General features: G+C 41.4%; 1 long non-coding RNA gene across 6 annotated transcripts in view; it reads right to left on the bottom strand.

Annotated features, from left to right (window-relative positions):
- LOC128853392 (uncharacterized) overlaps window positions 1-14,243 on the bottom strand; it is a 43,239-nt gene that overhangs the window by 14,233 nt on the left and 14,763 nt on the right. For 5 of the 6 annotated variants that reach the window (XR_008451917.1, XR_008451915.1, XR_008451916.1 and 2 more), the window contains exons 4-5: window positions 11,122-11,332; window positions 3,617-3,818 (exon numbers count right to left, since the gene is read on the bottom strand). This is a non-coding gene — a long non-coding RNA (uncharacterized LOC128853392). Of the gene's footprint in view, window positions 1-3,616; window positions 3,819-11,121; window positions 11,333-13,910; window positions 13,958-14,243 lie in introns of those variants that run through there. The other variant, XR_008451919.1, reaches the window with a different exon arrangement.

Raw genomic sequence — 14,243 nt, 5'->3', positions numbered from 1 at the left:
CATGCAATAGAAACTCTGACCACTCAAGAAGGTAAAGAAAGTAATGGGAAATGTATTTTGAGTGAAGGGAAGTTTTACAGGTTATGCTTTTCGAACATCTCCTCCTGAACTCTGTACCTAATCACATTTTAATAAGGAATGCATCATGACCTTTGTTGAAAGAAAAGTTTTTTCCTTATACAACTGGAGTTTATTTTGCACAAGAGTTTCCAGCCCAGCAGCAACTACATGTCAGCCTTGCTAAGCCCATGGGTCTACATCAGACAACACAATGCAGTGCTCTTGCAATAAGTCTGCAAATGAATTGTGTCTCCCTGATTCGGGTAAGCACCTTGAGGCTCTGGGATAGAGAGCTTATATGAAAGCAGAGCAAAAGACTGGAGTATGTTATTAATTCTTCCTACGTAAATTAACCGGGAACAGCTTTTCAAAATACTTCCTGTACATACTTTCTATACAAAGAGACCTTCTCTTGTTTGTTTCTCTCTTCCTCTGGACAGTCCCTAGTGATGATTTTCACAGCTCTTATAGAAGCAGTTCATTGTTCTGCAGAGACTTAATTAAAGTGTACTTCCATGTGAAATTAGGCTATTGTATTTATTTAATTTTTATGGTAATTGCTGTACAAGGGCTGTGACTGTCTGCATCCTACTCCTCACACCCACATCTCTCCCCACCCTACCCCACGGTCACCACTCCCCAAAGGAAATGGCTAGTCATTCTGCCCTAGCTGAACTCATCTAGTCAAGTGATGCGTTTGAACTTTAACCCAAGGATAGCATTATTTGCTCAACATGCCAGAGACTTTCACAGAAAAAAAATGTATGCTGGAACAGTTCTGGAGAGAGAAAAATGCATTGCTTGTGATTTTCTTCTCCGAGGTGGTACAGCATTGAGTTCTTATAGAGTTTTGGTGGCATTCACACTTTCTGTGCCAGTCCATAGGTTTTTTTTCTATGCTACCATCTACATCAAGCACTTTCTATGCTGGTTTTATTCTTGAAACTGAGCACTCTGTTCTGTGGGCAAGATTTTTCTTAAAATTAAAGATTAAAATCTATGAGCTCCCGCTAAATCACCTGCGATGTTAAAGATATAATTTCAATGAATGCACAATTACCAAGTATCACTTATGCCCAAGTATTATCCAAGAAAACCATAAAATAAAACTCTGTCGCTTGATTATTTTTGGAGGGCAGACGGGAATGGTTGCGGGGGTTTTTTTCAGAACCATTCTACAGTGAGATTAAACTGTTTTTCAAAGAGATGTTAGTAAATTAAAAACAACATCTAGTTTCATTGACTCCACTGTGCCTGGGAAAGGCTGAGTAGAATTGCAGTGAGGAATAAAAATCAAATAAATGTAATTAAAGCTTCCAAATGGTTTGATGCCAAAGTGATTGGCAATTATTATTTTGTCGTCAAAGAATGAGCTCCCAAGAAGAGCGTGTTCTGAGATGCACCAGCAGACAGGCAATCTGCCTCGCTCTGAGGCCATACTTAAAGTTCAAGTCTGACTCAAGAGAGTTCAATCTCCCTGCAGGAATGGGAAAGTTTAGGTTTCTGGCCCATTTTTGTAAGGATGGAATTGCATTTTCTGTCATACTCTAACATCCTGTTTAAATTAATGTTGCTGTAATCCTCTTGCATAGAGAGGCTTCATATTTAACCTAATTTATCAGGTTGGTTGATTAAAATACAAGAGTCCAGCAGTTCATAAATCAGCTGTCTGAAGCACAGATTATAATCCAATCCCACTACAGAAATTATCTTGTCTGTTTTCTGCCAGGTCTGTACATTATGCAATTGATGACCTATCCTTTCTTTCCATATGAACTGATAATTCTTTTTCACACTGTCCCACAGGGCTCTGTGCTGGCCCTTGTGCTTGTGAAACTCTGAATTGGCTTCCTCTTCTAAATCAGCACAAGGAGTGAATTATTATTGCAACATCATATCACTATCAAACAGATTTACTTTGATTTATCTTCAGGCTGATCCCAATAGCCCAGCTCCGCTTTCTTGCTGGGTGAATGTGTTGATGCAGCTATTGTTTCAAATCTGGTGGTAGACAGACCATAGCTGTGCTATTTCTTTGCAGTTTGCCTTTCTGGATGATGGGGTGTGTAGCTCCATACTGACATAAGAGACTTCTCCTCCACCACTTTGGAAGAAGATATGAGAACCCCCTCAGCCAGACAAAAGTGGAACAATTCATCCCCACTGCAAAAACTTTACTAACCTTAATCTTCAGGCACAGAGAACAGCTTCAACTCAGGATTTTATAGCCATTCAAAATATTTTTAGTGTTAAGAGACTATATTTTTCTCCATGTAAGCGTCTGATGGCTGTATAGATCTCACTAAGGTCTGACTTTGGTGAAATCTTCCAGCAAAATTAACTTTTCTGACACTGCAATATGTGATCTAGTATTTTTTCTTGGTTTCATTTTTTTGTTGCAACCACAACTGCGGTATCAGATTTAGGTAAAAAAAGATGTTTCAAAACTTCTGAAGAGGTATAGTATTCAAAGGAAAAGCATCTGGAGTCTCTAGTTGGTGTTTGAGAGCAACCTATTCTAGGTGCTACATTTTCACACCAAGGGAGACCTGTGCCAGCCTGAGAGGGCTTCCCACGTTACAGAAACACAAGATTTGGTGGGTACCTGGAGTAAACAGATATGTTAGAAAAAATAGTAATCTGCTCTTTTACTTGTTTTTCCCTGGACTAGGTTCAGCTACTAGATAGGACAGAATTTGGTTCCATGACTTCAGTCTGCCTTGGTATTGCTCAGGAGCTGTAACCTCAGCTATCTGCAATCTGTTGTTACACAGGCAAGTCTTCTTGGGCAGGTCTAGGAAACTAGGACATGAGCTCAGCATCCCAAATAAGCTTCCAGTTCCACCCGCAACCCCTCCTGAGTGTATCTTCTTAGACTCCCAGCCCACTATGGAATTCTTCATTAGTACAATGCCTTCTCTCCTCAGAGAACGGCTGTTTTATTGAGTTTATTTTTGGACTCCAAAAGTCCTGCCAGGGAAGCAAAGATGACAATTTCCTTTGATGGAAACCTGATAATATGACTGCACTTGCTGGTGTATTGCACCTACAGTAGTGCAGGGAATGCATCCGAGGTGATATTTGGTCTTCCATGACCAGCTCTCATGATCTGCATTGTTATATGGTTTAACATAAAACCTATGTGTGTCCAGGCTACACCAAGGACTGGTCTCAGAGTATGGCAGTGGTTTAAACTGGTTGGCATTATCTTTCAGGCCCTGAAAAATGCATGGGGCCACACCTTACAGGGTTTAAAGAAAAGAAACAAGCTAAAACAAAACAAAAAGCCCAGAGCCTCAGAGAACAGGCAGAAACTTCAGCTCCATTATCACTCCCCTTCATCTGCTCAAAAGCCCTCACTGCAGGGGTTGTCATGGTGATGCAGGTTTGACCTCTCACTTTTTACTCTTCCAGGAACTAAAAAGGTAAAAATGATCCATTCTGTCTCAAATGAAAATCAACCTTCCTCTGTCAAAGGATGCTGGATCACTTTTTCCCTTTAACAAGCCCAAATGTTTCCATAAGCAATGCAAAAAAAATAATAAATAACAAGTACCAGGCACTGAGGAGCATCCATGGGTTCATCAAGATGTGGCAGCAGCTGTGGTGGATGGGGTTTGGCAGAAGTGGTCCATACTCAAGTTTCCTAGAAGTCACAAAGTGACTTGAACTGTGTTTCCTCTTCTCTGTCTCTGTCCGCCTCCGCAGGCAGCTCCTTACTCACTCAGTTTAGCGTAAGGTTTGTGTTTGTGGCAGCTCTAGGGCAGAAAAATCAAACTATTGATTGAATTGTGCAGCAGCCTCATAAGGCATTATGAACAGCCTGCTATAAGCAATACCAGAAAGGGTAAAATTGTTTACTTTTATTAATATTCTTCAGAGCGGAACTTCAGTAAACCTGCTGTTTGGCCAGGTTGGCAGCAAAGCAACGGAATCATCTCCTTGTCTCTGGATAAAGATGGTAAAGCACAGGGAGGTGATTGTGTTTGTGTGAGGGGGTGGCCTAATTTATTGGGTTAAAACCCTTGTCTGAACTATGAGCAGAAGTAATCTCCTTCTGTCAACTGCCTTTGAATCTAAGTCCTCTGCTTTGATAAACAAATCCTTCCCTACTTGCTCTTTCCCATCTCCAGTCTCTCCTCCCACCACTTTCACATAGTGGCAGAGTAGCGTGACATGTGAAACCAGCATGACTTCAAATCAAATATTCAGGTTAATGACAAGCTGGCTTTGAATGAAACATGTGAAGAACCTCTGATGCGAATTCCCCAATGCTTAGTATGGCTCCATCAAATCTCTTCCTGCAAGAGAGTCTCCTCCAACTCTAGCTTAAGACAGAGCTATTTAATTTATTTGACAGAACTGAAAAAAACTGAAGCTTATATGAAAATACACTACACACACACATTTTTTATGTGTGTGTGCATATTTATATATGCCTTATACATATAAAGCAGCGGCCTTAAAATACTAGTAAACTGCAACTGAAGTCTGGAGTAATCTAAAATTCAAATGTTTCCTACAATTTTGATACTAAAGTTTCTAAGAGTCGGTGTTTCTGGACCCAGGTACAACTGTAGAAGGTCCTCATGGCACCAAAAAATGGGAGTCCAGCTCATCTCCAAACACCGTTATCCTCAGACGAGTGATTATCTCTCTGGAGACTCTTCATTCCCACATCCCTGCTACTACTTTTCTCTCCTTACATATGAGTCTTCAGTGAAAGACATTCAACAGATGAGGTCTGGTCCTTCCCCTCAGGCCATACACACTCACAAGACTATCCTCGGTGGCAACTACTTTGATCTTCTAGACCTTCACTGTCGCTCCTTTGCAAATCAGCAATACTCACTGAGGCATTAGATGTCCCTACTGGTCCACCATCTCAGTTAGTTAGTTCAAGAAGAGTGGGGGGCTGAGAGCTGAAGATTATGGGCAAACCCCTGATATAAGTCTTCTGAGGAAAGGCTGAGAGAGCTGGGGATGTTTAGCCTGGAGAAGAGGAGCCTGAGGGGAGACCTTATTGCTCTCTACAACTACCTGAAAGGAGGTTGTGGAGAGGAGGGAGCTGGGCTTTTCTCCCAAGTGACAGGGGACAGGACAAGGAGGAATGGCCTGAAGCTCCTCCAGGGGAGGTTCAGGCTGGACATGAGGAAAAAATTTTTCACGGAAAGGGTCATCAGGCACTCGACTCGAACAGGCTGCCCAGGGAGGGGGTCGAGTCACCTTCCCTGGAGGTGTTTAAGGGACGGGTGGATGAGGTGCTGAGGGGCATGGTTTAGGAGTGTTAGGAATGGTTGGACTGGATGATCCAGTGGGTCCTTTCCAACCTGGTGATTCTATGATTCTATGATCTATAACCTAACTTTCCCTTTGGCCCTCCTCCCCGGCACATGCAGCTCTTCCTCGCCTCATCACACACAGCAGCAGCCTGCAATGTCCTCGCCATAAGCCTCATGCTGCACTTTCTTGCTCATTTCTGGAAATAAGCATAGATTTTTCCTTCAAAGCCAAAACTTTCTCCAACAACAGCAGTGACCATTACTCCAAAAGTCACCGTGACCTCTTAATTAATTCAGTGGAGTCACATCACGAAGGGACACAGTAGATTGATTCTTGATCTCAACTAGTAGGCCAGTGATGCCCCGAGATATGAAGACAGATGGCATTAGTGCCAATACTTTAAAGGTATCTTGTGGAAGGGCATTCCACGGGTTAATTATACCTGTAAAGCTTTTACTTTTACAACATTAGAACCAAGTGAGTCTGATTTGCCGCGGTAGAAGACAGTTGTCATATTACATGCAAGCCATTTCTCTAGCACAGACAGGCATTTTCTAAGCTTAAGCTTTATGGGGGAGGGGGAAATTCTCCCAAACATACCCTTTTGTCTTAATTTCAACTGTACCAGAAGCAAATCCAGCTCTATTTAGACTTACTTTGGGGATCGGGGTGAGAGGGATTGAAGTATATAGTGTCCTAATCCCATTGTTTTCATATTGTAATGCTCTGGAAATAAGATAACAGAGGGATGTTGGGAAGGTGCTAACTTCTGTATATTTATGATCCTAGGTTCAGCCCTGAAATGCAAATTAAATAGAACTTCCCTATTACCACCACACTCTCTCTGTCTCTCTCTCTCTCTCTCTCTGTTATCCTGCATTTTCCAGAGCCTGAAAGCTGTAAGTCATTAGATAAATGACTGCCAATGGAATGCTATAGCTGCAATGTAAACTATGAAGACTAAATCCACACAAAAAAAAAAATAATAATACATCCCCCAGAGAAAAGTTCTGCTTTTCACATTTAAACGCACTAGTTATCAGCTATTCCTGTTCACAGGGCATTAAAATATATGCTGTTTCCTAGGCCCTTATGCAGCTTTAACTGGACTCAAGCTTGAAGCTAAAATAGAACACATTTTACAAAGTGGTGTAACGTAAAACTGTTGTTTAAACATCTCTCCTCCTTACTAGGTCTCTCTAGGGATTTCTCCAGAGATTCCTGCTTCTTCTTTATAGTGTCATCATTTATGTCTTTGTTTATTAATGGAGTGAACTTGTCAGTAATTGCCTTCCCACCAGCCAGCCCTTGTCCCAGCTCCCTACACGCTCATCTCTCCAGCTTGGGTCCGACACAATGAGGAGTGCTCCTGCCAAAGCCATTTCAACATCAGCCGTTCAGCTTGCTGCGGGGCAAGGAGGTCACTCCTCGAGCTTTGCTGGTGGCCTCCTGAGCTCCAGGGGCACTGTTGGGGCCAGAAAACGGTGTCCAGGGTTGTGGTAGTCGTGTCCGGTGGCTTTGCTCTCCAGAAGTGGCACTGCCAAGATGGAAGGAAACTTGGCAAGCAGGTCACCACGCAGACAGGGTGTGCTGCCTGCACATGCATGGACCCAGCCCAGATGTGGGTTGGAGGAGGTGTCTGATGGGGTTCCCATGACAGAAGGATGCCATGTGGCTTTGCAGAGCAAATGTCTGCAGTTTTGCTGGGCTGGGCTGTAAGGAGCTGGGTGTGGCACACGATGCTGGAAGCAGCTTTGATGCCAAAAATGGTCAGATATTACAGTGGTTCTCAAATGCAAAGAGTCACCTTATCATTCCACTACTCTAATTTACCAGTTTAACCCATACACTGCCTGGACATGTCCTGTAGCTTCTCTGCCCTTCAAAACGGACAAAGGTTATTTCCTCTTCATATTCTGCTTTTAACCTACGTCTTCTGCTTTCAAGCCTGCAAGGATACTCAAATCTGACTTTGAGTTCTGCCAGAGATATCATTCTGTGATTTTTTAAGTACACTACTTAGGATCTGGCCATCTGGGGAAATTAGTGACTAATAAACTCTTGCATAAAGTTGCAGTGGATTAGCTACTCAGCACAGTGCCCTGTGAATCTACTCCTCTTCTCTGAGGGGATTCACTGTGTGAAACGACTCGCTGCAGGTTAAGAAGTTGCTGCATGTCAGCTGATCCATGGTAACTGTCTGTCCATGGCAAATGTGAGATAATTTAAAAGAGTTTAATCCTTTTTCTTTGCCAGGCCACATGATGAGTTTGTGCAGGGTAGTTAGTACACAGTAAATTCACACCGTGATTTACTGTGTACTAATTTCCCCAAGCTTTTAATTTCACAGTGTCTCAGTTTCCTCATCTGTAAAAGAGAGATAAAAATACTTTCCTTTCTGGCAGGAGTGCTCAGGATCCTTCAGCAGTAAACATAAAGGCAACCATTTTAAAATAGTTACTTACAGAAACTTAATTTTCGGTGTAAGCAGTTATTTGTGCCTGATCTTATACTACAGCAGCAACGAGAAGCAAATAAAATTTGAAAAGTAAATAACCTTGCTAATGTGAAAAATAACCAGGATGCTGACCATAAAAATATTTATGTGCAACTGCAATTGCAAACATTTTTAAAGCTTTCACTTTCAATCCACCTGTAATTCCTTTAAAAGGAATGAAACTAAAATGATGTATTTGCAATAAAGACACACTAGACTGTTTTCTTTAAAAAGAAACAACATGTGTGAGGAAGGCCTCAACCTTGTATTTCTTATGAGGCCCTAAACTTTTTTTTTGACCAAGCGATGCATGATCAGACCCAGAAAACAGTGTGGTTTTTATTTCAGATTTTTCTAGACTGCAATTGCCAAAGGGTATGTGCTATAAACTGGAGGAGTTGGAGGAGACCCATTTTTAAGAGGAACATGGTTAGATTTCTGTTTCTGATTGGAATGTTTGGTTTAAACTTTTCTTTTAGGGTAACATATCAAAACCACTCACAGTTTCAACGATGGCTATATTTACATCGTAATCTCAGTCCCTGAGAATTGTCTTATCCTTTCTGGTACAGCTGAGACACTGAGATAGGAATTTTTGCCTTTAAGAACTTGTATTCGTGCTGAAATTGTGCCTCTATTATGAAAACCTAATGACAGTCGAGGTCAGGAGGCGAAACGAAAATCAGGAACGTTTTTCATAGTGCAAATTCTGATTAAAATATAAAAAGGAAACACTTGAAACTCGTGTATACAGATATAAGACTCTTTTTTCCCCCCTCAGCTGCTGAAGAAAGTTTTAGATCTTCTCCCGCTCTAACAAAACCATTTAAAAAGCAGTTTAAATTGAAAAGCTTTCAATTTCTTCTTCTTTTTTTAGTTCTTCAGGTATTTCTAAGTGATATTTCACATCGGCAAAGAACAGTTAATTTCAATCATCGGTTGCCTCCTTGAGAGTGTTACACCGCAGTGCAAGTGAGCTTCGCTCTGTATCGTGGTACTCAACTGCCCTCCACTGGATGTCAGAGGCAAAGGCAGGGTTTCTTTTCAACTATAAAAACGCCCGCAAAAATAAAAAGTATAAACTTGGGGTGTATTAGCTTATTTCATCCGTTCTTTTGCATCTCGCCAACATAATCTCCCAAAATTAGCGTGACCGGAGTCAACAAATGCCAAGAAAATGTTTTTCACTCTGTCTTGGCCAATTGATGGTAACATTGACCATCTTTTAGCCAGTCTTTAAATCCAATAAATCTTAGTAGCACTATGAAGAAAAAGAAAGAGGGAAAGAGGGAAAGGAGAGAAGAAAGACTATTTTGGGGGGATAAGCAGCATGGTTGAATACAGCTTAGGACAAGTTAGGATCCTTAGAGCATGGGCTTCTCTACTAGAGAGCACACAGGAATGTTCTTCAATGTGCTTACATAAAGACTGATTTTTCAAAATGTTACTGACTCAAAAAAGGGTTGACTGCAATAGCCCTGGCAGCAGCAGAACACAAGCCAAAGTTCTTCTCCATTTGCCCAACATTTTGATGCCTCAGCTGACTTGAATTAGCAGAGAATAACTTGGAAGATTTTTCAGTCCATCCAGCCCCAAGTTAAGATAGTCCTCTGAAGCAGTGAGTTATATTGCTTAAGTTCCCATAGAGGGAACTCCTAGTTATGCGCTTGATGGCTTTATTAGAAACACAGCGGTGGAACTGTGCAATATAAAAACCATCCAGGGGAGAACTGCAACACCTGACCTCCTTTTGCAAGTAACAGAAATATCTGGGTGCAAGGGAAAAAAAATATATAGCCAAGAGCACTTCACCATGCCTCATATCTCACGTCACCGTGCCCTTTCCCCCCTCAAAGACTCACACCTCCCATGCAACACATGTTGGAGTGAACTTTTGCTCCTCAGAAAATGGGTTGACACACTTTCACATGCAGGCAGGTGAGGACATTTCCCTCCAGTTCCTGAAGCTCAGAGCTGAAGGCTGCCGTGTTCGATAAGGTTTAAGATCTCTGGTGCCTTGAGATTTAGCTTTTGCTTCTGGTGAGGCCCTTGATGGCTGAGATGCATGGCTTGCATTTGATTGTTGCTCTCCATCACACCCGAGGAAAGCAGGGCTGGCAAGTTGACTAGAAATATCTTTAACTGTCTTCCCTTCTGCCTGAGCCTGACTTCTGCATTCCTAGTTTTTTGAAAACACAGCAGTCCTTGCATAGACAAAAGCCTACTAAGTTGGAGATTTAGTTTGTCTGGCTAAGGACTGCAGGATTTGACCTCTGGAAGCTCGTGCTAAGTCCTTGCAGTTCTGATTTTGAGTTTAAGCTTTGGCCTGGAATAACAATTACTGTGAGGGAAGCAATAGGTTACGAGCTGGGTGAAATGATACCTGCTTCTTGCCAGAAAGACTAACTGCATTCAAGCAACTTCTGCCCTCATTTTCCTTTAAATAAATATATAAAGATGCTCAAACTTCCCATCTGAGCTACAATAATGAAAATAATGTGCACATTAATTTGTACGGGGGTCAGCGAGTCTCCTCAGCTCAACGGTTTTCAAACAGAGTGTGTAGTAAGCCCATAAAACATTTATTTTTCATAATTTATGAAGCATTACATATTGTGAGTCCACAATGCCAGCTGACGTAATATGCAATAAATTTGAAATAACAAAACATTTCTCATGTATTTTCCTCCTGATGTGACAATGTGGCACATAAATTTAAAAGAAAGTTGCCTTAGAAGACAAAAGCAAGGCAAAAGAAAAGAATGCTCTTAAATCAATAAATACTTATATTCCACCAATCATTTATTGACCCATTCCCCCCACTCATGGCTTCAGCTCTCATCTTTTTGAAGCCTCTCGTTACCTCTGTTTCAAAGCCAGAGCTATGGTAGGTCACTCGTGCCCCCTCCCCGAGTTGCGGGGCCGGTAACAACACTGATGCTGGTGGCTACTGGTGCGAGAACCCTGCCTGCTGCCTCTCCCCCCTCAGCCAGCCAAGAGCAGCAACCATGGGGGCTGCCAGCACAGCTGCTCACTGTCCTGTGCTGGGAAAAACCTACCGAGTAATGACAGGGAGTGAGGCAAAAAAATCAATATCGTGTAAAGGTAATTTTCCTTCATAACAATTATCATTCCCATATTCCCTGGAAGAGTAGCAGTGACAGTCTTTGCACCTTTGAAAATAACTTTTTGGTGCTAATTTAGAAGGCATGCAAGTATGTTATTGCAGGATTATAACACAGAGCACAGAGCATTGTGGAAGCAAAACACTAAAAACTCACCTGCATGACCATGAAAGACAGCTGATAAATTCCATATCACAGAAGACACCTTATGGGCTGAAGGTTGAGACTCTCACTATCTGTAAAATTGCCAAGTGACTTGTACCAAGCAGCAAGGTCCTGGTGCTCAGCACTATTTGGTTTCATTTGGTCTTGTTTCGTTCGATTCAGTACACCAAAGCAATGTCTGCTTCAAGAAAATGCTGCAATCCTAGGAAGGGAAAAAAAGGTGGAAGTTGTTATTTGAATGCATGATGCAGAACAGGAGTGAAGGGCAAAACAGAGTAAAGCAGTTCAGGGGTTTTGTCTAGTGTCAGTACCCTGGTTGCCTTGCAGCTTATAAATAAACACAAAAATATTTATAGATAGTGGGAAGAGTGTTCTGCAATGAAAGAATGAACTTTCTTTTTAATTTCAGTGTTTGTATTAGTGGGGTTTGATTAAATTTTACAGCAGAAGCCCAAACGGGAGGAAAAAAAAAAAAAATCCATACAAACAATTCCCATCAGGAATGATGTGAATTTAGTGTGTTGGAAATCATTTTTCTCAGGATAGATGCTGTGCGCCCACCACAGCTGTGCTTGCAGGGACATCTACTGGCAGAACAGCCGGAGCTGGCCCTTCCCATTGCTAAGTGCAAAAAAGTCTACCTTTGCATAAAAACATCAGTGTCGGTGACAGTAGAATGTTTTGGCTGATCTGGTAAGAGGAATGTGTATGGAGAAGGGAGAAAAAGACACTGGCTTGTCCCAAAGTTAAAATTAAGCTTCTACACAGCACATCTCAAGTTGGGGTATCCATAGCTGAGCAACTCCGACGGCAAAACCATTCCAGTCACATGAGGACTACTACCTGTGGAGGCAATGGTGGGGATGCTGGGCACGCTACGAATATTCCCCTTCCCAGCAATATTCCTGCACCTCTCTCCTGCGGATTTGGCCCTGTGCACAGAGGAAGCCTGAGGTATAGACTCAGCCTCACCACAAAGTTTTCCTCCATTAGTCTTGGGTATGGCAATGGGATTTATCTGTTCTTCCCTCGCTCTCCCCCAGCAGTAGATACATACCTCAGGCAACCAGAAGAAACATTGTCAGAAATAAAAGACTCTTTGCCTCCTTGGTGCCCTTTTGTAAAACCACAAAAGACAAGACATATTTAATCCCTACTGGAAAGATATGTACACCAAACTGATTAGACAGAGCAGGAACCAGCCTGACCCTAACATTTGAAACACTGTCTACCTTTCCAAAGACAGGATGAGAATCGCAAGCCAGGCAGCCTTACTGTGAAAAGCTACCCAGAAGTGTTTGTTTTTCTTATCTCCAAATCAAGACAAATTTCTCAGCTCCTTGTAGGAGTCCTGGTTCTATAACTCATAAATGGAAATAAGTGAGTGTCTTCCCCCCCCACTATGTCTTCTTCTCCACACACTGTTTTCTGCCTTCAGGGTATCTGTTCTATGCTTCCAAAAAATCCATCTGGTTATTTTACTGTAACACACTCACCAGAACTGTAAGATCATAGAAAAAAACATTTTAAAAGGACCTCTGGAGGTTTCTAGGCCAACTCCCTGCTTCTTGAAGCTGCATTAACTCCAACATCAAGGCAGATTGGGGATGGTTTTGTGTAAATGAACTCTGAAAGTCACCAAGGAGAGCAATTCTACCGCTTCCCTGAATGACACATCCTAGTGTTGTGCTACACTCCAGGTAAAGAAGCTGAGTTCTAGTTTTAAACATAAGGCAAGAAAGTAGTCTTGAAAGGAAACAGTCATCCATAGCAGCTAAACATGGTACAGCAACAGACTTGGATGAATGGTCTGGCAGGACTTTTATGTTTTGCTAGACTCCTATCTAAACGATACCTGCTAGACACTCCTAGCCAGGATAGTCATTGCTCCACAGACTAATATTCAGTGCATTTTAATGTATAGATTCTCAAAGGCTTCCTTTGTAAGTAATGCCTCGGTAATCAAATTTCTACTTGAAGACGTATAAAAATAAATTATTATCATCTGAAAGTAAACTCTGATTTTGTACGACATATATGAGACAAAACCCTTCGTAACTTATCCATTCTGTCAACTAGAGATGCTACTTAAGCAAAAAACATTTCTGCTGTAAATAGGTTAGACTTCCTGCTGAAAATGCTGTGCCCTGAGCCGTGCCTATGCAGGGGCTTGTGTTTGAATAGTCAAGTTACTGAAACAATAGAAATAGGACTAAGCACAAATATTCAAAGTCCAGTTTGTATCTGGGTTTCAAAACTATCCATTGGATAACCCATGTTTGAGCTTCAGTTGAAACCATCTTTTCCTCCAGCATTCTTGCACAGAAAAGCCACAATAGAGCTAAATCCAGAGTTCTATCACACCTCCAACAAGCTATGGAGGAGTAAAAAGGTTTAGAGGGGATGACAGATCAGGCAGGAAAGTTGAGAAGCAAGGGAATTTAATGATGTTTTGACTAATACATCAACAATGAGGTATAGTCCTGTGATGGGACTCCTATAAATACCACGCACGTATGCTTTACTCAAGGCCCGTTTCAGTGTCTTACGCCTTAAGTATACTAGCCTGCCCTTTGATTACATGGGGGGTTCAGTATTTTTGCAGTCTTTTCCCAAAGGCAGTTACTGAAATCCAAGAAAGTGATTCTTCAGAAGTAAAACACCTCCAAAGTCTTTCACTCAGACATTATGAAGAACAGAAAATGGTACATATGAATGTATTCCTTACAGTTCTATACTTCTATTCCTTACAGTTCTATACTTCATTTTAAATGGTTCACCTGCTTTTATTTTTCTTTCTTTCTTTTTTTCTTTTCCCCAGTCATTACACAATATCTGAAAGATAAAAGAGGGAAATCATTTTGTTACTTTAAATACTTATCTCAAGCTCTCATTTTGACTACATCAAATACATGCACTGTACTAAAAAATGCACAAGGGAAAAAATTCCTAAGGATATAGCTAAGAGATTGTAAGAAGGAAAAAAACCAGAAAACAACAACAACAGATCATGGAAAAAGTGGTGTCTAAAAAATGAGAAACAACAAAAAAAAAGCACAGAGCTATAGCACAGCAGAAGAAAAAAATAAATATACCACACAATTTATTGCAGG

The sequence above is a fragment of the Cuculus canorus genome, chromosome 12 (genome assembly GCF_017976375.1).
Source record: "Cuculus canorus isolate bCucCan1 chromosome 12, bCucCan1.pri, whole genome shotgun sequence".
Taxonomy (NCBI): domain Eukaryota; kingdom Metazoa; phylum Chordata; class Aves; order Cuculiformes; family Cuculidae; genus Cuculus; species Cuculus canorus.
Note: the sequence above shows the minus strand (reverse complement) of the source record. Positions and strands in the feature narration are given on the sequence as shown.